The sequence below is a fragment of the Erythrolamprus reginae genome, chromosome 1 (genome assembly GCF_031021105.1).
Source record: "Erythrolamprus reginae isolate rEryReg1 chromosome 1, rEryReg1.hap1, whole genome shotgun sequence".
Classification (NCBI taxonomy): Eukaryota; Metazoa; Chordata; class Lepidosauria; order Squamata; family Dipsadidae; genus Erythrolamprus; species Erythrolamprus reginae.
In genome coordinates, this window is record NC_091950.1 from 15,909,457 (window position 1) to 15,933,311 (window position 23,855).

The following is a 23,855-nucleotide window of genomic DNA, read 5'->3' on the forward strand; positions in this document are numbered from 1 at the left end:
ACATTTTCAAGGGTGTCGGTGTGTGCCTTCCCTACACAAATCCGCCGTCTCTGTCCATCCAGATTTATTGCGAGATGATTTTTGCAGGAAAGGGGAATCTCGCCGAAGTCGGTTCGCCTGTCTTCAGCAAAAGGAGGCTTACGCTGAGTCGCATCATCGATTCATTTGGCTCAATATTGTCTTAAGATTGACTGAGCGGCTGAGTTCACTCAACACGCTTAACTTGATTACGGAATTAATCCATTTCCTTGCTTTGCACCGTCGGTGGAATCCTAAATGAACCATTTGAGCCGGGATTGTGCCACACGGCAAGCTTTTTCCTCCCCTCCCTAAAATACACATGCGTGTAGATAATCGGTCCAAAGTGAGCAGGGAGAAAAGTTTTAACAGGTGTGTGGATGTAAGCCTCCTAAACCTCAACTGGGTTAAATGCCTTACGGGAATGCATAAGAAAGTTGGGCAGCCTTGCTTGAAGAGGCAGAAATCGGTATTTTAAAATAAATCATGATTTTACATAGAAACATAGAAGTCTGACGGCAGTAAAAGACCTCCTGGTCCATCTAGAATAGAATAGAATAGAATAGAATTTTTATTGGCCAGGTGATTGGACACACAAGGAATTTGTCTTGGTGCATATGCTCTCAGCGTACATAAAATAAAATATACATTTGTCAAGAATCATGTCGTACAACACTTAATGATTGTCATAGGGGTCAAATAAGCAATGAAGAAGCAATATTAATAAAAATCTTAGGATATAAGCAACAAGTTACAGTCATACAGTCAACATGGGAGGAAATGGGTGATGGGAATGATGAGAAAAACTAGTAGAATAGAAGTGCAGATTTAGTAGAAAGTCTGACAGTGTTGAGGGAATTATTTGTTTAGTAGAGTGATGGCGTTCGGGAAAAAACTGTTCTTGTGTCTAGTATCTAGTCTGCCCTTATACTATTTTCTGTATTTTATCTTAGGATGGATATATGTTTATCCCAGGCATGTTTAAATTCAGTTACTGTGGATTTACCAACCATGTCTGCTGGAAGTTTGTTCCAAGGATCTACTACTCTTTCAGTAAAATAATATTTTCTCATGTTGCTTTTGATCTTTCCCCCAACTAACTTCAGATTGTGTCCCCTTGTTCTTGTGTTCACTTTCCTATTAAAAACACTTCCCTCCTGGACCTTATTTAACCCTTTAACGTATTTAAATATTTTGATCATGTCCCCCCTTTTCCTTCTGTCCTTTAGACCAGTGTTTCCCAACCTTGGTAACTTGAAGATATTTGGACTTCAACTCCCAGAATTCCCCAGCCAGCGAATGCTGCCTAGGGAATTATGGGAGTTGAAGTCCAAATATCTTCAAGTTTCCAAGGTTGGGAAACACTGCTTTAGACTATACAGATTGAGTTCATTAAGTTTTCCTGATACGTTTTATGCTTAAGACCTTCCACCATTCTTGTAGCCCGTCTTTGGACCCGTTCAATTTTGTCAATATCTTTTTGTAGGTGAGGTCTCCAGAACTGAACACAGTACTCCAAATGTGGTCTCACCAGCGCTCTATACAGCACCTTCGTCCCATTGCTATTTGTCCCAGGTTGTAAGCTGTTTCAAATAAAGCTGCCTTTCGCAATTGACCGGTGGTGATTTTAGTCAATGCCGATGGTGTTCAAATATGTTCTGTTTTTATATTTGTTTGAGCTGGAATCCCGTAAAGATAATTTCAGACTTTCTTCTTTATTTTGGAGTCTGTTAAGGAAGTTTGGTTCTAGATTTGTTTGAGCTGAAATCCTGGAAAAGATTTCCCCTCCATATTTTTCTCTTAATTCTGAGTCTGTTAAGGAAGTTGGTGTGTATATAAACATTTCCCAAATAAAAATACAGTAATTTAAAACTTTCCGAAATTCTTTTGGTCAAAGTTTTTGACCAGATTCCTGCTTTCTAGCTTCCTTCAATCTTCTTTCCAGCAGGGAATGGACAACTTAAATTTTGTTGTTGCTCCATTAAAAACAAAAATAAGGCCCGCAGGGGTAAAATTTGTGCGTGATAGGGTTAAACGTACACCGGATTACAACGCTGCTGTGTGATTTACAAGAGCACAGAAGCTTTTATGCATGTTAATGAAACCCCAGAGAAAAACTTAATTTTGATGCAGTTGTTGCTTGTGTATTTTGTTAATTGTGGCTGTGTTTTTATCGTGGGCACAAGCAGCTCAATAATAATGGAATGGGGGTTGAAATGCCGCCGTATTGAAAACGGCACGATTTGTGCACTCACCTATTATGGAAAAAATTGGAGATATTTCCAATGTTTCCAAATGTAAAATAATGCACTTGGGGAAAAGGAATCCTCAATCTGAGTATTGTATTGGCAGTTCTGTGTTAGCAAATACTTCAGAAGAAAAGGATTTAGGGGTAGTGATTTCTGACAGTCTCAAAATGGGTGAACAGTGCAGTCAGGCGGTAGGGAAAGCAAGTAGGATGCTTGGCTGCATAGCTAGAGGTATAACAAGCAGGAAGAGGGAGATTATGATCCCGCTATATAGAATGCTGGTGAGACCACATTTGGAATCCTGTTCCGTTCTGGAGACCTCACCTACAAAAAGATATAGACAAAATTGAACGGGTCCAAAGACGGGCTACAAGAATGGTGGAAGGTCTTAAGCATAAAACGTATCAGGAAAGACTTCATGAACTCAATCTGTAGAGTCTGGAGGACAGAAGGAAAAGGGGGGACATGATCGAAACATTTAAATATGTTAAAGGGTTAAATAAGGTCCAGGAGGGAAGTGTTTTTAATAGGAAAGTGAACACAAGAACAAGGGGACACAATCTGAAGTTAGTTGGGGGAAAGATCAAAAGCAACATGAGAAAATATTATTTTACTGAAAGTGTAGTAGATCCTTGGAACAAACTTCCAGCAGACGTGGTTGGTAAATCCACAGTAACTGAATTTAAACATGCCTGGGATAAACATATATCCATTGTAAGATAAAATACAGAAAATAGTATAAGGGCAGACTAGATGGACCATGAGGTCTTTTTCTGCCGTCAGACTTCTATGTTTCTATGTTTCTATATTCTCCAAGTTAAAATGGGGTGGGACAGAAGGAACGGCAAGCCGATATTACAATTGTTTTGCCCCCATCTGCCACTTCTCATTTCTTTTTGTGCACTTTTGGTATCTTTCAGTAAAATAATATTTTCTCACGTTGCTTCTAATCTTTCCCCCAACTACCCTCAGATTGTGCCCCCTTGTTCTTGTGTTCACTTTCCTATTAAAAACACTCATCACCTCGAGGTTCGACTACTGCAACGCTCTCTACATGGGGCTTCCTTGGAAAAGTGTTCGGAAACTTCAGATTGTGCAGAATGCGGCTGCGAGAGCTATCGTGGAGCTTCCAAGATCTGCCCACGTTTCGCCAACACTCCATGGCCTACACTGGTTGCCGATCAATTTCCGGTCACAATTCAAATTATTGGTAATGACCTATAAAGGCCTACATGGCATCGGACCAGAATACCCCCGGGACCGCCTTCTGCCGCACGAATCCCAGCAGCCAATCAGGTTCCACAGAGTTGGCCTTCTCCGGGTCCTGTCGACTAAACAATGCTGTCTGGTGGGACCCAGGGGTAGAGCCTTCTCTGTGGCGGCCCCTGCCCTCTGGAACAAACTCCCCCCAGAGATTCGAACTGCTCCTACTATTCCTGCCTTCCGCAAGATGTTGAAGACCTATCTATGTCGCCAGGCATGGGGGGGATAACTATCTCTTCCCTCCACCACCATCTTCTTTCCTGACTGTAATACATGAGAATGGTATGATTGTGCAGTAATGATCGGTTTTAAATTTCATTTTTAATTTATATTGGATTTGTACTCTGTATATTGCAGTGATGGCGAACCTATGACACGCGTGTCACCACTGACACGCCTGGCCATTTTCGGTGACACGCGGCCGCCTCCCAGCTGCCTCCTTCCTCCTTCTGTATGGGCGAGCCTGCAGAGTGCAGGCTCGCCCACACGCTGCCTTTGGCAGCACAAGCATGCCTGTCCGGTCAGGGAAGAAGCGCCCGCCCCAAAATACCCCCCCCCCCCCGCGCAGCCTTTTCCACGGGCGTGCACTCCCCATCCCCCTGCCAGCCCGCAGGGGGGGGAGGCGCCGGCAGTAGAAGGCGCTGCCCCCGCCCGCCCGATCTCCTCCTCTTCCGCCGAAAGAAAAGCGCGGGGCTGCCTTCTTGAGCCTCCCGTAGCTCCACCCCGCTTTGCCCTGCCTGTCATCTTCCGTTGTGTTTTCGGCGGGAAAGCCCTGTGCCGGCCAGGAAAGCCGGCTTTCCGAGAAAGCAGCGCGCTTTTCAAATGCGCTGCTTTTTTGCAACTCTTTCCTGGGGGGGGGGAGTGGCCTCCTCCCTCCCCCCTGCTGAGGGGGGCGGCGGCGGCATTTTCAAAGTGCCGGGCAGCCAGTCATCCTCCTCCTCCCCACTCCACCCATGCCGAGGGAACAGTCTCGCCAGCGGCTGAGAAACCGCTTGGCGTGAAGGTCAGGCTGGGCTGGGGCCGGGGGAAAGCACCACGCCGTCCCCTGAGCCGCCTGGCCCAGGTGCCGGAGAGAACAGCCGGTGGACAAGCACAGCCAGGAACAAGCGGGAGGTGAGATGCCTAGTTCCCCCCCGTGTTGTTTGCAGGGGGAATAAGGGAAAGTCTGGAGCGGGAAAGAGGAAATCCCGGGGGAGGAGGAGGAGTGGGGCGGAGCACCAGTATCTCTCTGTAAGGTGGGTGGCGGATCTCGAGTTCTCCTAATACTGCACAGAATTTATAAGAGGAGATAGCAATTCTTTCAATGTTTATGGGTTTTGGAAAACAAAGCTAGAAATTGTTTTCTTCTCTATAAAGTAAGAAGTTCAACATTGGTTTGGAAGTGGTATGTAGGAATTTTAAAAAATATTTGTTTCAGACATGATAATCAAATTTGGAATTGTGAGCATTGCTATGCTTACAAACCAATTTTCAGCTTCTTTTTTTAAGTAACGGCAAGAAGTGTATGAGCTGCCAACTAAATCATTTAAATTATGATAACAAATGTTACTGTGCATTGCTTCTGTTGAAAATGTTTGTTTCATATATCCCCACTAGCATACTGGTAATTCCATAATCTTTTGAGTGACTTTTTAATAGTGAAATTTACTATTTCAAATCATTTTTTACATTTTTGGCTTTTTAGCATGGAAACATTTTTAGGTATTTTCAAAAAGCTTCTTACCCAATCCTAATAATCAATTCATTGACAGTGCTGATAAACGTTTGTGGCATTTCTACTTCTCTGACTCAAGGTTTTTTTGCAATTATCAGACATTGATTCAGATGTCAACAAAAGTAAGCAAGTTCATTCATCCCATCAAAACATAGTCATAAATATCATATTTTAAATTAAATATTTGAAAATTAAATTATACAATTATGTAATTGTTTTATTTAACATATATTATAACATGAAATTTAAAAGTATTTCCTTGCCTAGCCCTTATGCCAGTGAAAGGATTAATTTATTCATAAAGTGGGTTACATAAATTGGTTTATCTTTTTAGGAATCTGTTTCAGAATTTGAGAACCTCTATTGTTAGATTCATTAACTATTGACAAAATACATAGCACTGCTCAGGCATGAATATTTATTTATTTATTTTTATTTATTTATTTATATATTTATTTATTACTTTTATGCTGCCCAGTCCCAAAGGGACTGCCGCTCAGACACTATACTTTTCTGCCCACACCGGGAAAAAATTAGAGGGAATATTAATTGGCGCGGCGCCAAGCGTCGGAGCCCACCACGAACGGTGGTTGGCTCGCAGGGGCCGCTGGAAGAGAGAAAAGTGAACGAAAGGGAGAGAGAAAGGGAGGAAGAGAGGAAGGAAGGAAGAGATAAATATAAAGTGGAAGGAAGAGAAAGAAAGGAAGGGAGAGAGAGAGAAAGAGAAAAAAGTGGAAGGAAGAGAAAGAAAGGAAGGGAGAGAGAGAGAGAGAAAGAGAAAAAAGTGGAAGGAAGAGAAAGAAAGGAAGGGAGAGAGAGAGAAAGAGAAAAAAGTGGAAGGAAGAGAAAGAAAGGAAGGGAGAGAGAGAGAAAGAGAAAAAAGTGGAAGGAAGAGAAAGAAAGGAAGGGAGACAGAGAGAAAGAGAAAAAAGTGGAAGGAAGAGAAAGAAAGGAAGGGAGAGAGAGAGAGAGAGAAAAAAGTGGAAGGAAGAGAGAAGGAAAGAAAGGAAGGGAGAGAGAGAGAAAGAGTGTGAGAGAGAAGATAGAAAGAGAGAGAGAGAGAAATGATAGAATAAAGGGGAGAAAAAAAAGAGAAATGAGAAAATGATTGAGGCAGAGAATGACAGGAAAGAGAGAAAGAGAGAGAGAAGTGACTCTTGATTTAAAACATATAATAACATAAACATAAACATAATAACAGAGAGAAAAACCCCCAACCCTCACCTGTTTTTATTAATAGTTATGTTTTTGAATTTGCTGGTTGTTTTAGTTTTAATAGTAATAGAGTTTTGTTTTGTTTTATTATTAATTTCTTTTAATAAAAAAGAAGGGATTTATTATTTATTTTTATTTTTATTTATTTATTTTTGTTTGTTTATCTGTCTGTCTATCTATCTACCTACCTACCTACCTACCTATATATATATATATATATACTTCTATGCCGCCCAGTTTTTTTCTCAAGGTGACACACCACCCGAGTTAAGCTCAGTTTTTTGGCGAATTTTGACACACCAAGCTCAAAAGGTTGCCCATCACTGGTATATTGTATTGTTGTTGTTGTGTGCCGCCCCGAGTCTTTGGAGAGGGGCAGCATACAAATCTAATAAATACTTAAATACTTCCCTCCTGAACCTTATTTAACCCTTTAACATATTTAAATGTTTCGATCCTGTCCCCCCTTTCCCTTCTGTCCTCCAGACTACACAGATTGGAGGATAATGGAGGATAATACACTACTAAAAAAAATAAAGGGAACACTTAAAGAACACAGTATAACTCCAAGTAAATCAAACTTACTGGTCACCGCACCTCAAGAAGGATATAATGGAACTGGAAAAAGTGCAAAAAAGGGCAACAAGAATGATCAAGGGAATGGAGCCCCTCCCTTATGATTCCTTGGTCTCTTGGTCTCTTCAGCCTTGGTCTCTTCAGCCTTGAAAGACGGCGTTTAAGGGGTGACTTGATTGATATAAAATCATGCATGGGATAGAAAAGGTGGATAGAGAAAAATTCTTTTCTCTATCACACAATACTAGGACAAGGGGGCCCTCCCTAAAGCTCATAGTAAGAAAGCGAGGACAAATCAAAGGAAATATTTCTTCACCCAGAGGGTCCTTGGTTGATGGAATTCCCTTCCAGAAGAGGTCGTGACAGCTGTCAGCCTGGAAAGCTTCAAGGCAGGATTAGACAGATTCATGGATGCCAAGTGTATCAGTGGTTATTGAAACGGATGTCCAAGTGCCGCCTCTATGTTGGTTGAGGCAGACAGGATTCCCTTGGGTCCCATTTGTTGGGGGTCAGGGGAAAGGGAGGGTTTTGCCTTCTCTTTCTGCTCAAGATCCCCATGGACAATTGGTGGGCCCCTGTGGGACACAGAATGCTGGACTCGATGGGCTTTGGCCCGATTCAGCCTGGCTCTTCTTATGCTCTTATGTTCTTAAACTTCTGTAAAATCAAACTGTCCACTTAGGAAGCAATACTGATTGACAATCAAATGAGCCGGGGTGGCCCAGCAGGTAGAGTGCTGTACTGCAGGCCACTGAAGCTGACTGTAGATCTGAAGGTCAGCAGTTCAAATCTCATCACCGGCTGAAGGTTGACTCAGCCTCCCATCCTTCCGAGGTGGGTAAAATGAGGACCCGGATTGTGGGGGCAATAGGATGGCTCTGTTAAGAAGTGCTATTGCTAACATGTTGTAAGCCGCCCTGAGTCTAAGGAGAAGGGTAGCATAAAAATTGAATAAATAAATAAATAAGTAAATAATTTATTATTTATGGGGGGACATGATCGAAACATTTAAATATGTTAAAGGGTTAAATAAGGTTCAGGAGGGAAGTGTTTTTAATAGGAAAGTGAACACAAGAACAAGGGGACACAATCTGAAGTTAGTTGGGGGAATGATCAAAGGCAACATGAGAAAATATTATTTTACTGAAAGAGTAGTAGATCCTTGGAACAAACTTCCAGCAGACATGGTTGGTAAATCCACAGTAACTGAATTTAAACATGCCTGGGATAAACATATATCCATTGTAAGATAAAATACAGGAAATAGTATAAGGGCAGACTAGATGGACCATGAGGTCTTTTTCTGCCGTCAGTCTTCTATGTTTCTATAAATAAATAAATAAGTAAGTAAGTAAGTAAGTAAGTAAGTAAATAAATAAATAAATAAATAAATAAATTTCTCATGCTGTTGTGCACATTCAACTTTGTACAGAACAAAGTATTCAATGTGAATATTTCATTCATTCCGATCTAGGAAGTGTTATTTGAATGTTCCCTTTATTTTTTTGAGCAGTGTATTTTAACAATATGTAGATGGAACAAACTTAATTGAAATAGTCGACTCAAGAAGGGAATACCTCAATAAGAAAATAACAATGATGGAGTTGGTAGAGGCGAGGCAAAAACAAATAGAATAACAAATCACCAGGCCCAGATGGAATACCGGTCGAATTCTACAAGAAAATACAAGAACCGCTAGACACTTTAATGTTGGAATTTTTTAATGATGCACTAATTAATGCAAATATACCACAGTCTTGGACAGAGGCCCTTATTTTACTTATCCCCAAGGAAGACACAGACCCCACACAAATTAGAAACTATAGGCCTATTTTGCTATTGAACGTGGGCTACGAGATATTTGCAACTATCATCTCGGAAAGACGTTAAAAAGCTCTAAAGGAAATAATGCATGCGGACCAAAATGGTTTCCTCCCAAGAAGGAATTAAAAAAAATTATATAAGAACAATAACACAGGTTTACAAAAAAATATTTTTTGTAAATCATCGCAGTTGACCTTGTACTTTCCTGAATTATTTTTTGTTTTGATTTTAAAAATGTATATAGTTTTTCTGTAGCAGGTATAGTTACCACGAAGCAGCATAGAAAGCAAGGTATAGGAAATATACTGGCGACATTAAGAAAATTATGTACAAAGAGAAGTAAACTTGGAACTTTCTTTGTTAAGGGCAGCTACGATAAAATGAGGGTGTTTAAAAAGCAGGAATGAGTTTCAGTAAGAATGTAAGAAATGGATTGAAGCACGATGACATAGTTTTAGTACAAAAAAGCAAATAGCCAAGAGAAATTTGGATAGCTAATAGCATTTTGAATTTGAGTGAACGCAGAAAATAATTTTTTAAATTAGCACAAGATGAATGATGTGTACCAGCATAAAATAGGTAAATAATTAGGAAACTTTGATTAAGAATTTAGCTATTGATATTATATTGTATTTTAAATTGAAGGTATGTGAATTTTAATCTCTGTAAGGTGTGAAAAAATAATAAAAAATTTATGTCCCCCCCAAAATAAATAAATAAATAAAGATTATGTAGCAATCATTATGTAGTAATGATTATGTTGTAATCTATATATCAGAAATAACATAATAACAAAAATACTTCTATATGAGACACTTTAGGTGGCAGAGCAAAACTAAACATATTTTTGGAATCAGCACATCAAACTCCATAAAACAGACATATTACTTTTGCTGATGGTTTTTTTGTGTTGACCGGTGTAATCGATACATTGGAATACTATGAAGCCCACCCTGGAAAACAAACATCCCTAATTTTTCTCGATGTGCAGAAGGCCTTCAACAATTTAATTTGGAAATTCATAATTTTACAATTGAAAAAAATGAACTTTGGAGAAAAACGTACAGGAATGGTTGAAAAAATATGCACAACTCAAACGGCAAGGATAATAATAAATGGAGATCACCAGAAATTTAAATATTATGAAGGGAGTGGGGCAAAAATGTCCTCAAGCCCCTTGTTATACATCCTGACCTTAGAAATATTATTAATTAAGATTAGAGCCAATCAGGAAATAAAAGGTTTACAAATTAAAAAAGAAGTCTATAAACTTCAAGCATTTGCAGGTGATGTAGTATTCATAGTAGAACAGCCATTAGAGCCAAGAACTAAATTGCCCCAGCATATAGAAGACTACAGAAGAGTAGTAGGGCTCAAAATTGTGATCCCGCTATATAGAGCGCTGGGGAGACCCCATTTGGAATCCTGTGTCCAGTTCTGGAGACCTCACCTACAAAAAGATATTGATAAAATTGAAGGGGTCCAAAGACAGGCTACAAAAATAGTGGAAGGTCTTAAGCATAAAACCTATCAGGAAAGACTTCATGAACTCAATCTGTATAGTCTGGAGGACAGAAGGGAAAAGGGGGACATGATCGAAACATTTAAATATGTTAAAGGGTTAAATAAAGTCCAGGAGGGAAGTGTTTTTAATAGGAAAGTGAACCCAAGAACGAGGGGACACAATCTGAGGTTAGTTGGGGGAAATATCAGAAGCAACATGAGAAAATATTATTTTACTGAAAGAGTAGTCGATGCTTGGAACAAACTTCCAGCAGACGTGGTTGGTAAATCCACAGTAACTGAATTTAAACATGCCTGGGATAAACACAGATCCATCCTAAGATAAAATGCGGGAAATAGTATAAGGGCAGACTAGATGGACCATGAGGTCTTTTTCTGCCGTCAAATCTTGAGACTTTCAAGAGGAGATTGGCTGGCCATTTGTCAGAAATAGCAATAGCATTTAGATTTATATACCGCTTCACAGTGCTTTACAGCCCTCTCTAAGCAGTTTACAGAGAGTCAGCAACAATCTGGCTCCTCATTTTACCCACCTTGGAAGGATGGAAGGCTGAGTCAACCTTGAGCCTACTCAGATTCGATCTGCCCAACTGCTGGCAGCCAGTGATCAGCAGAAGTAGCTTGCTTATTTATTTATTTATTTATTTATTTATTCATTCATTCATTCATTCATTCATTCATTCATTCATTCATTCATTCATTCATTCATTCATTCCAATACATAATACACATTGAAGAGAAAGATATGTAATAATATAAGTAAAGAAAAGAATAGAAGAGAAGATATAAAAGTATAGGTGAACATATTAGAAAGGAAGAAAAGATAAATGAGATAAGGAGAGACAATTGGACAGGGGATGGAAGACACACTGGTGCACTTATGCACGCCCCTTACTGACCTCTAAGGAACCTGGAGAGGTCAATCGTGGATAGTCTAAGGGAAAACTGTTGGGGGTTAGGGGTTGACACTACTGAGCCAGGTAATGAGTTCCATGCTTCGACAACTCGGCTGCTGAAGTCATATTTTTTACAGTCAAGTTTGGAGCGGTTAATATTAAGTTTGAATCTGTTGCGTGCTCTTGTGTTGTTGCGGTTAAAGCTGAAGTAGTCATTGACAGGTAGAACATTGCAGCATATGATCTTGTGGGCAATACTTAGATCGTGTTTTAGGCAACGTAGTTCTAAGCTTTCTAGACCTAGGATTGATAGTCTGCTTTCGTAGGGCATTCTGTTTCGAGTGGAGGAGTGAAGGGCTCTTCTGGTGAAATATCTTTGGACATTTTCTAGGGTGTTGATGTCCGAGATGTGGTATGGGTTCCAGACAGATGAGCTGTATTCAAGGATGGGTCTGGCAAATGTTTTGTAGGCTCTGGTGAGTAGCGTGAGATTGCCAGAGCAGAAGCTGCGTACACTGACACTGACCACTGCCCCACCGAGGCTCATGGTGTAAGGACTCCTGCTTGAGCAGTGAGGTTGGACTAGATGACCTTCCAACTTGGTTACTTTGTTATCTTATCTTTTCTTCCATTTTAAAAAATCTACTCCACCACGTGCTAATACGTTCGTCCGCGCAGAAGCATCCATGTCACACCTGGCCACACTTTTGTGAAAGGCCGCTATCGATAGACCATGATCTTCATCTGCATTCGACTTCCCTCTGATCTTCTTTACGATTTCCGCTCCTTACGAACAATAGACACGGAGGATAATTCTGCGTACGTCTCATTAAGTCCAGGGAGGCGGAAGCTCAAACTGCCCAAGGAGCTGCTGATTCAGTTCTACAGAGGAATCACTGAGTCTGTCATCTGCATCTCTATAACTGTCTGGTTTGGTGCTGCAACCCAACAGGACCGACACAGACTTCAGAGGAGAATCAGAACTGCAGAAAAAACCATTGCTGCCAACCTGCCTTCCATTGAGGACCTGTATACTGCACGAGTCAAAAAGAGGGTGGGGAAAATATTTACTGACCCCTCACATCCTGGACACAAACTGTTTCAACTCCTACCCTCAAAACGTCGCTACAGAGCACTGCACACCAAGACAACTAGACACAAGAACAGTTTTTTCCCGAACGCCATCACTCTGCTAAACAAATAATTCCCTCAACACTGTCAGACTTTCTACTAAATCTGCACTTCTATTCTACTAGTTTTTCTCATCATTCCTATCACCCATTTCCTCCCATGTTGACTGTATGACTGTAACTTGTTGCTTATATCCTAAGATTTTTATTAATATTGCTTCTTCATTGCTTATTTGACCCCTATGACAATCATTAAGTGTCGTACCACATGATTCTTGACAAATGTATATTTTATTTTATATACGCTGAGAGCATCTGCACCAAGACAAATTCCTTGTGTGTCCAATCACACTTGGCCAATAAAAAAATTCTATTCTATTCTATTCTAATAAATGTAATTAGTCTTTAAAGTGCCACGAGATTGTGGGGTGTTTTTTGCTGCCACAGACAAACAGCAGTGGCCCCTTTATAAACCGTATTCTCCTTCCTATTATTAGTGGAAGGTCCATCTTCACTTCAACAAGTTTCCATATCAATTTACCCCAGATCTCAGGGACTATAAACATATTATGCCTTTTTTTTGGGTTTTTTTCCTCTCTTTGTGGCAATTTTGTAGCTTTCAGTGAAAACATCTGGAGTCTCGTCATTGCATGCAGCATGCTAATTTGGGCAGCCTCCAAAATATTGTTTATTTAGGTATTTATTGGTTTCCAGATGCGTGGAGGCACGTAGGTCTGATGTTCTGCCTTTATTTCTACCAACAATGTAAGCTTCCCTAGCTAATTAGGCATGGTCCCAAAAATTAGAATTTGAAACTCGACATCTGGATTTTCATATCTTTCATACTACCAAATTTCTCTTGGCAGAGCCGGCTTTGAGAAGGCTGTCCGTCCAAAGAGGTACGATCCTTTCCGCCGAGGGTCTGTAGGATTAATTAATCTGCGTTGAAGATAATAATGTGTAGCATGAATAAAGTTTTAGGCGACATTGGCCCCCATCACCTTCTGTCCAGGTTAGCCCATTCAGGTGTATTAAAAAAAAAATATCATTGATTTATCATTTGTTTTTCATGGGCTGGAACTCAACTTTTTAAATTCCCCAAGCAGGTATGTAAGCCTTTGACTTCAATCCTTTCCAGGCATTCTATTTATTTTTGTTTAATTAAAACAAAGGCTTTTATATACATTTTTCCATGTACTATTCTCTACAATGAGTTTTGTCTGCTGGCATATACAGCATTTTTAAGTAAGCCTTGCATTTTTAATGTTTTAATTTCCTTCCTTCCTTCCTTCCCTCTCCTTCCTTCCTCCCCTCCATCCCTCTCCTTCCTTCCTTACATCCTTAATTCCTTCTATCCTTTCCCTCCCTCCCTCTTCAATATTTTTCCTTCCTTCTTTCCTTCCTTCTTTCCTTTCCTTCCATCCATCCATCCTTCCTTCCTTCCTCCCCTCCCTCCCTCTCCTTTCTTTCTTACATCCTTAATTCCTTCTATCCTTTCCCTCTCCCTCCCTCTTCAATATTTTTTCCTTCCTTCCTTCCTTCTTTCCTTCCTTCTTTCCTTCCTTCTTTCCTTTCCTTCCATCCATCCTTCCTTCCTCCCCTCCCTCCCTCCCTCTCCTTCCTTTCTTACATCCTTAATTCCTTCTATCCTTTCCCTCCCTCCCTCTTCAATATTTTTCCTTCCTTCCTTCCTTCCTTCCTTCCTTCCTTCCTTCCTTCCTTCCTTCCTTCCTTCCTTCCTTCCTTCCTTCCTTCCTTCCTTCCTTCCTTCCTTCCTTCCTTCCTTCCTTCCTTACAACCTTAATTCCTTCTATCATTTCCCTCTCCCTCCCTCTTCAATATTTTTTCCTTCCTTCCTCCCCCCCCCCTTCCTTTTTTCCTTCCTTCTTTCCTTCCTTGTCTCGGTTTTAAGCTGCCTCGAACATTCACCCCGAAGGAGAAGGTGATGGCATGTAAATCAAGCTAATAAATTGTGTCATGGATTTCTGTCTGCAGTTCACAGCTGTAGCTACAATTCGATGAAAAGTGACCATGCGGAGTCTATTTCGGGTTAAGTAAACTTTAATCCAGACACGAGATGAGCTGAAGATAATAAGCAAGAGTCCTTCTGTGCATAGACAGAGGGCTCCGCCTGAGGCTCAGTCCTTTAATCAGCGGAAGGGAGATGTGGCTGACTATTTATTTACATGGATATATATATATATATATTTTTAAATCCGTGCCGTCTGTTTTCCACTGCCAGCCAATATCTCCGGAGCTGGAGTCCATATAAAGCAACATGGGGTGTGTTTTATAGCAATAGTGAATGTGATTTTATGATTTCATCGCTGGCAATTGCAGGCTATTTGGGTATCAGCGAAAGTCATTAAGAATCCTATTGTTTGTCTTGCTGTCAGCTTCCCAAAGCAGAATCAAGGGGAAAGTCTACGCGTGCTCATATATATATACATATTTTTAAAAGGAGGACAAGACAATAAGGCTAAATAGACAGATGTTTTCTATACCCCAAAACGTGGAGTTTTATTTTTATTTACTTCGTTCCATTTATATAAACCGCCCGCCGTTTCTCACTTGCTTGGTTCGGGGCAGCTCACACATGTAAAGACAGAAAAGATAAATTCATACAAATAAACTAAAACCATGAAAACCATTAGCCTAAAATGTAGAAGCGTGGGAAAGTACCAGCCTACAGCCTTGGATTTGGTCCCTGTCATTCCCAATTTTTAGCATCCGCTAACGGTTGATGGGGAAGGCTCTTCTGTTTGCTATCTGATGGAACAGATAGTGCGGGATGGACTTATTTTGATTTAGGGCCAGGATATTATTAATTAGAGGAAACACCATGGCCATCTGAAACAGTATTGTTTTATTTTATTTTATTTTATTTTATTTTATTTTATTTTATTTTATTTTATTTTATTTTAATTTATTTTATTTTATTTTATTTTATTTTATTTTATTTTATTTTATTTTATTTTATTTTATTTTATTTTATTTTATTTTATTTTATTTTATTTTATTTTATTTTATTTTATTTTATTTTATTTTACAGTGGTACCTCTACCTAAGAACGTCTCTACTTATAAACTTTTCTAGATAAGAACCGAGCGTTCAAGATTTTTTTTGCCTCTTCTCAAAAACCATTTTCCACTTACAAACTGGAGCCTCCGAAACTGTAACTGGAAAAGGCATGGAGAAGCCTCCCTGGGGCCTCTCTAGTAATCTCCTAGGAGGAAACAGGGCCAGAAAAGGCGGGGAGAAGCCTTTGTGGGGTCTCTCTAGGAATCTCCTGGGAGGAAACAGGGCCGGTAAATGAAGGGAGAAGATTCCGTGGGGCCTCTCTAGGAATCTCCTGGGAGGAAACAGGGCCGGAAAACGTGGGGAGAAGCCTCTGTGGGGCCTCTCTAGGAATCTCCTTGGAGGAAACAAGGCCAGAAAACACGGGGAGAAGCCTCCGTGGGGCCTCTCTAGGAGTCTCCTGGGAGGAAACAAGGCTGGAAAAGGCAGGGAGAAGCCTCCTTGGGGCCTTTCTAGGAATCTCCTGGGAGGAAACAAGGCCGGAAAACACGGGGAGAAGCCTCCGTGGGGCCTCTCTAGGAATCTCCTGGGAGGAAACAGGGCCGGAAAACGTGGGGAGAAGCCTCCGTGAGGTTTCTCTAGGAATCTCCTGGGAGGAAACAGGGCCGGAAAAGCTGGGAAGAAGCCTCCGTGGGACCTCTCTAGGAATCTCCTGGGAGGAAACAGGGCCGGAAAACGCGGGGAGAAGCCTCTGTGGGGTCCCTAGGAATCTCCTGGGAGGAAACAGGGCCGGAAAAGCTGGGAAGAAGCCTCCATGGATCCTCTCTAGGAATCTCCTGGGAAGAAACAGGGCTGTAATAGGTGGGAAGAAGCCTCTGTGGTGCCTCTCTAGGAATCTCCTGGGAGGAAACAATCTAAAACCCACTAGACATATTAAAATAGCAACCCTAAAAATCCATGTCTTAAAACTATTCATTCACATTCATACATTGCAGTCATAACATTTCCTTGTGGTCACAAATCGAGGACTACCTGTAAATTGTTCGCTCATAAAATGCCTCCCCCCCGGGTTGATTTTTTTAAAAAAATTCTCCACTCAAAAACATGTTCAATATTATATACCTTCCATCTACATTATATAATACAATAATTGTATATAATACAATAATTATCCATTTTCTTTTGTTTGCCCATAAAATGTTGACGACTTTACTGATGAAGCACCTTCCTGTAGGGTTCTAATGTCCCACCAACTTTGGCTATTTAAAGGTGTATAGACTTTATTTCCCAGAATTCCCCAACTAAGTAAAGTTGGCTGGGGAATTCTGGGAGTTGTCGTTCCCACATATTAAAGTGGCCAAGGTTGAAAAGAAAAAAACACCACTGTTTTTTAGAGCAAAGAAGGGTGGTTGGAAAAGGAAACAAAACTTGACAAGGTGTTAAGACAATGTCCAGCTTTGGAGAAGTCCAGTTTGGGATCATAACGATACCTGTTGTGCTGGTGGCTCACACAATTTTATTTCTCTCTTTTTTAAAAAAAATATGTGTGCATTCAAGTCAATGTTGACTCCGGGTGGATGCCGGGACAAAGCTGTGAAATTTTCTTGGCAGCCTTTTGCAAGAAGTGACTCGGCATGGCTTTATTATTTTTAGGGTTGCGACGAGAGATAGGGAGAGGCTGGCCCAAGGTCACCTAGCCGGCTTTGTGCCTAAGGCAGCACTAAGAACTCAGCATCTCCTGGTGTTTGGCTCAAAGACTCACAGCCGGCTTTGTGACTCAGTGTGTGTGTGTGTGTGTGTGTGTGTGTGTGTGTGTGGTTGGGGGGGCTAGAACTCATAGTCTTCTGGTGTATGGCCCAAAATTACGCAGATACGATTTGTGATTAATTGGGGCAGGTACATGGCAGTAAGTGGGGGAATATTTATTTATTTATTTTATTTTATTTTACTTTACTTTATTTATTTTATTTTATTTTATTTATTGTTCTTTATTTTTCTTTCTTTCTTTCTTTTTCTTTCTTTTTCTTTCTTTCTTTCTTTCTTTATTTCTTCATTCATTCATTCATTTATTTAATTGATTGATTGGATTTCTATGCCGCCCCTCTCCGAGGACTCGGGGTGGTTCACAGCATATATAAAAAAAGAACAGTAATATAATCCAATTAGTACTACAATATTAAAAAGCAATTAGAAAGAGAAGATTAACCTATAATAAAAAGGATCTCCTCTTTCTAGACCCAAGTTCCTGGATGAAGTGGGGTAGATTTAAATCTGAGATAGTTACAGTAATCCAGAAGAATGGGGGTCTCCCACGTATTGAATAGGATGTTGCATAAATGGACAAATCTATTTTACATAGAAGATTGACGGCAGAGGACCTCATGGTCCATCTAGTCTGCCCTTATACTATTTCCTGTATTAGGATGGATATACAGTGTTCCCTCGATTTTCGCGGGGGATGCGTTCCGAGACCGCCTGCGAAAGTCGAATTTCCGCGAAGTAGACACGCGGAAGTAAATACACTATTTTTGGCTATGAGCAGTATCCCAAGCCTTCCCTTAACACTTTAAACCCCTAAACTGCAATTTCTCATTCCCTTAGCAACCATTTTGATTATTACTCACCCTGTTTATTTATTAAAGTTTATTTAAAAAAATATTTATTAAAGGCAGATGAAAGTTTGGCGATGACGTATGACATCATCGGGCGGGAAAAACCATGGTATAGGGAAAAAAACAGCAAAGTATTTTTTAATTAATATTTTTGAAAAACCGTGGTATAGCCGTTTCGCGAAGTTTGAACCCGCGAAAGTCGAGGGGAACACTGTATATTCGACTCTATTCAAATGAACAATGAACAAATTCTACTTTTATTTGTAAGGCTATGCAGGCAGCCCTTGACTTACAACAGTTCGTTTAGTGAGCATTCAAAGTTACGTCATCGCTGAAAAAACGTGGCTGATGACCATTTTTTCACATTTACAAGTCAACTCCATGGCTGGCTTAGGAATTTCATAGAAGATTGACGGCAGAAAAAGACCTCATGGTCCATCTAGTCTGCCCTCATACTATTTCCTTTATTTTATCTTAAGATTGATATATGTTTATCCCAGGCATGTTTAAATTCAGCTACTGTGGATTTACCAACCACGTCTGCTGGAAGTTTGTTCCAAGCATCTGCTACTCTTTCAGTAAAATAATATTTTCTCACGTTGCTTCTTATCTTCCCCCCAACTAACCTCAGATTGTGCCCCCTTGTTTTTGCGTTCACTTTCCTATTAAAAACACTTCCCTCCTGAACCTTTTTTAACCCTACAAAAAAGATATGGATGAAATTGAACGGGTCCAAAGACGGGCTACAAAAATGGTGGAACGTCTTAAGCATAAAACTTATCAGGAAAGACTCCATGAACTCAATCTGTTTAGCCTGGAGGACAGAAGGAAAAGGGGGGGGACATGATCGAAACATTTAAATAGGTTAAAGGGTTAAATAAGGTTCAGGAGGGAAGTGATTTTTAATAGGGAAGTGAACACAAGAACAAGGGGGCACAATCTGAGGTTAGTTGGGGGAAAGATCAGAAGCAATGTGAGAAAATATTATTTGAGTGAAAGAGTAGTAGATGCTTGGAACAAACTTCCAGCAGACTGGTTGGTAAATCCACAGTAGCTGAATTTAAACATGCCTGGGATAAACATAAATCCACCCTAAGATAAAATACAGGAAATAGTATAAGGGCAGAGTAGATGGATCAGGAGGTCTTTTTCTGCCCTCAATCTTCTATGTTTCTATGGCCCTATACCATTTCACACAGGTGGTCGTCCAGTCTTTTCTTAAAGATTTCCAGTGATGAAACACCAATAAAACCTGTTCTGCTGGTTAATTGTTTCCACTGTTAGGAAATTTCTCCTTCATTTTCAGGTTGCTTCTATCCTCGGTTAGTTTCCCTCCATTGTTTCTCTTCCTGTCCTCTGGTGCTTTGGAAAATATCATATACTGTATATGTAAAAACATCGTACGTATAATAAATATCGCATGTATAAAAAAATCAGGATGCCTGTCTCCAAGATGGGATGCTTAGAAGCCCTCACTAAATACGGAAGCTTCGTTTTTTTGATTAGCAGGGATTAACGTAAGAAGGATCTTGCTGGATCATTCCTGGTGTTTATCCCTTCTCGCCAGTGGCCATTTAGAGGCTTGGAGGGGGGAAACCCCCCCAAAATCAGGGATTTGGGAAGTTATTCTCTTATCTTGCTTCCGTTTCTAGTTGGTGGTAAGTTCAGAGTGAGAAGCAGGGTGTTGAGTTCTGAAGTGTTGCTCATTTCACACCTTACTTCACTATAAACAGCTCCGTATTCAGAGGAAAATAATTAGATTTGGCTAAGTAACTGATAGAATTCATTCTCTCACACTCTCTCTTTCTCTCCCTTTTTTCTCTCCCTTCTCTCTCTCCTCTCTCCTTTTCCCTCCTCTCTCTCTCTCTCTCTCTTTTTTCTCCCCTCTCTTTCTTTCTCATTTCTCTTTCATCTCTTTCATCTCTCCCTTTCTCTCTTTCTTCTCTCTCCCCTCTTCCTTCCACCCGTTTCTCTCATCTCTCCTCTCTCTTTCTCTCTCTCTCTCCCTTTCTCTCATTCTCTCATCTCTCCCTTTCTTCTCTCTCTTCATACACACACACTCTCTCTTCTCTCTCTTCCCTTCTCTCCCCCCCTCTCCCCTCTGTCTTTCTCTCTCTCCTCTCCCTTTCTCTCTCTTTTCTCTCTCCCCCTCTTTCTTCCACCCCTTTCCTCTTTCCCTTTCTCTCTCTCCTCACTTTTCTCTCTCTCCTCCCCTCTCTCTTTCCTCTCTCTCCCCTCTCTTTCTCTCTCTTCTCTCCCTTTCTCTCTTTATCATCTCTCCCTTTCTTCTCTTCCCACTCGCTCTTTCTATCTCTCTTTCTCTCCCTTCTCTCTCTCCTCTCTCCCTTTCCCTCCTCTCTCTCTCCCCCCTCTCTTTTCTCTCCCTCTTTCTTTCTCATCTTTCTCTTTCATCTGTCTCATCTCTCTCTTCTCTCCCCCCTTTCTCTCTCCTCTCTCCCTTTCTCTCTTTCTCTCTCTTCTCTCCCTTTCTCTCTCTTCTCTTCCCTTCTTTCTCTCCCCCTCTCCTGCCTCTCTCTTTCTCTCTTTTCTCTCTCTTCCCTCTTTCTTCCATCCCTATTTCTCTCTCCTCTCTCCCTTTCTCTCCCTCCCCTCTCTCTTTCTCTCTTTCTCATCTCTCCCTTTCTTCTCTTCCCACTCTCTCCTTCTCACTCTCTCTCCTCTCTCCCTTTCTCTTTCTCCTCTCTCTTTTCTCTCTCTCTCCCCTCTCTTTCTCTCTCCTCTATCCCTTTCTCTCTCTTATCTATTTTCTCTCTCTCTCTCCCCCTCTCCCTTTCTCTCTCTCTCCTCTATCCCTTTCTCTCTCTCCTCTCTCTTTCTCTCTCTCTCACACCCCTCTCTTTCTTTCTCTCTCTCTATCCCTTCTCTCTCTCTCTTTTCTCTCTCTCTCTCCCCCCCTTTCTCTCTCCTCTCTCCCTTTCTCTCTTTCTCTCTCTTCTCTCCCTTTCTCTCTCTTCTCTTCCCTTCTTTCTCTCCCCCTCTCCTGCCTCTCTCTTTCTCTCTTTTCTCTCTCTTCCCTCTTTCTTCCACCCCTATTTCTCTCTCCTCTCTCCCTTTCTCTCTCTCTCCCCTCTCTCTTTCTCTCTCTCTTCTTCTCCCTCCCCTCTCTCTTTCTCTCTTTCTCATCTCTCCCTTTCTTCTCTTCCCACTCTCTCCTTCTCACTCTCTCCTCTCTCCCTTTCTCTTTCTCCTCTCTCTTTTCTCTCTCTCTCCCCCTCTCTTTCTCTCTCCTCTATCCCTTTCTCTCTCTTATCTATTTTCTCTCTCTCTCACCCCTCTCTTTCTCTCTCTCTCCTCTATCCCTTTCTCTCTCTCCTCTCTCTTTTCTCTCTCTCACCCCTCTCTTTCTTTCTCTCTCTCTATCCCTTTCTCTCTCTCTCTTTTCTCTCTCTTCTCTCCCCCCCTTTCTCTCTCCTCTCTCCCTTTCTCTCTTTCTCTCTCTTCTCTCCCTTTCTCTCTCTTCTCTTCCCTTCTTTCTCTCCCCCCTCTCCTGCCTCTCTCTTTCTCTCTTTTCTCTCTCTTCCCTCTTTCTTCCACCCCTATTTCTCTCTCCTCTCTCCCTTTCTCTCTCTCCCCCTCTCTCTTTCTCTCTCTCTTCTTCTCCCTCCCCTCTCTCTTTCTCTCTTTCTCATCTCTCCCTTTCTTCTCTTCCCACTCTCTCCTTCTCACTCTCTCCTCTCTCCCTTTCTCTTTCTCCTCTCTCTTTTCTCTCTCTCTCCCCTCTCTTTCTCTCTCCTCTATCCCTTTCTCTCTCTTATCTATTTTCTCTCTCTCTCACCCCTCTCTTTCTTTCTCTCTCTCTATCCCTTTCTCTCTCCTCTCTCTTTTCTCTCTCTCTCCCCCCCCTCTCTCTATCATCTCTCCCTTTCTCTCTCCTCTTCCCACTCTCTCTCTCTTTTTCTCTCTCCTCTCCCTTTTTCTTCTCTCTCTCCTCTCTTTCTCTCTCCCCTCTTTCTCTCTCCCCTCTCTCTCTCCTTTCTCTCTTTCTCTCTCTCCTCTCTTTGTCTCTCATGTATATGTCTTTTTCTTCTCTCCCTTTCTCTTCCCCCCTCTCTGTCTCATCTCTTTCTCTCTCTCACTTTCCCCCCTCTCTTTCTCTCTCATCTCTCCCCCCCCCCTTCTCTGAATTCACACAACATGCTAAGCTCAGTTTGTTTTAATTGTTGGACTCTTTTTTAATGACATGGCATTTCATGCCCATTTGGATAGTTTACGATTCAGGGGATTGATTAAGTCCAGAAAACGCACTAAATGAGGAACCAAATTAATCGGCCAAATTAAACACGGGCTTCTGCAAATTCAGTCCGGTGGCAACTTCGAAAAATCCCCTTCTTGTTTGCAGAGACAGGAATGGACTTGCGGGAAGAAGGGATTCCAGGCAGCCCTCGACTTAACGACCGGTCCTCACACTTAACAACAGTTGCAGTCTCCCTCTGTTCACGGGATCAAAACTCCTGTGCAGGCATTATTGAAGCTTGCAAGCTTCCAGGATCTCCTGGGGTTGCCACTTGTGAATCAAGGTGCTTCCCACAAGCACAGTCAAGTTGGTGAATCTGGATGCACTTAACGACCACAACAATAACACAGAAACATAGAAGATTGACGGCAGAAAAAGACCTCCTGGTCCATCTAGTCTGCCCTTATACTATTTCCTGTATTTTATCTTATGATGGATATATATGTTTATCCCAGGCATGTTTAATTTAAATTCATTTACTGTGGATTTACCAACCACGTCTGCTGGAAGTTTGTTCCAAGCATCTACTACTCTTTTAGCCAAATAATATTTTCTCACATTACTTCTGATCTTTCCCCCAACTGACTTCAGATTGTGCCCCCTTGTTCTTGTGTTCACTTTCCTATTAAAAACACTTCCCTCCTGGACCTTATTTAACCCTTTAACTTATTTAAATGTTTCTATCATGTCCCCCCTTTTCCTTCTGTCCTCTGGACTATACAGATTGAGTTCATGAAGTCTTTCCTGATACGTTTTATGCTTAAGACCTTCCACCATTTGTGTAGCCCGTCTTTGAACCCGTTCAATTTTGTCAACATCTTTTTGTAAGTGAGCTCTGCAGAACTGAACACTGTATTCCAACGGAGTCTCACCAGCACTCTATACAGCGGGATAAGAGTCGTAAAATTAGCTTTGGGCTTGCTTAACGCCCATATTGTTTAGGGATGGAAGTTCTAACCCCAGTTGTGGTGATAAGTCGAAGACTGCCTCTAACTCTGCCTTCCTCAGTTTGAACCTTCTGAATGTACTAGCCAAAGGGGGTATATTAGTTACCCTGTGCCTGGCGACATAGATAGGTCTTCAGAGTGGGGGCAGTTTGATCTCTGGAGGGAGTTGATTCCAGAGGGCCGGGGCCGCCACAAAGAAGGCTCTTCCCCTGGGTCCCGTCAAACGACATTGTTTAGTCAACGGGACCCGGAGAAGGCCAACTCTGTGGGACCTAACCGGTTGCTGGGATTCATGCGGAAGAAGGCGGTTCCGAAGGTATTCTGGTCCGATGCCATGTAGGGCTTTATAAGTCATAACCAACACTTTGAATTGTGACCGGAAATTGATCGGCAGCCAGTGTAGGCCTGGATTTTAAACGTGAAGCAAAGTTGTTGAGGATTAGCCGAAGATGAATTACCAAATTTGCTGCTCCCTGCCGGATATCAATCATCTGTGGCAGAGGCGGGCCGTGTATTCCCCGCGTTTATCCCTCTGAGGATGTGCAGAGTGCCTCGCTCGCCGGAACTGCAGCTGTCGCCTCGGCTGCAAGCGTGATTTGTGCGAAGCCCCGAAA

At 41.5% G+C, this 23,855-nt stretch overlaps 1 protein-coding gene across 2 annotated transcripts in view; it reads left to right on the forward strand.

The window, feature by feature from the left end:
- Positions 1-23,855, forward strand: part of EFNA2 (ephrin A2) — a 395,967-nt gene that overhangs the window by 123,964 nt on the left and 248,148 nt on the right. Inside the window, exon 1 of one of the 2 annotated variants that reach the window (XM_070745465.1) lies at positions 4,297-4,643. The exons of the other annotated variant lie outside the window; for it this stretch is intronic. The gene's annotated coding sequence lies outside the window, so the exon portion shown is untranslated. Of the gene's footprint in view, positions 1-4,296; positions 4,644-23,855 lie in introns of those variants that run through there. 2 annotated transcript variants of the gene reach the window in all.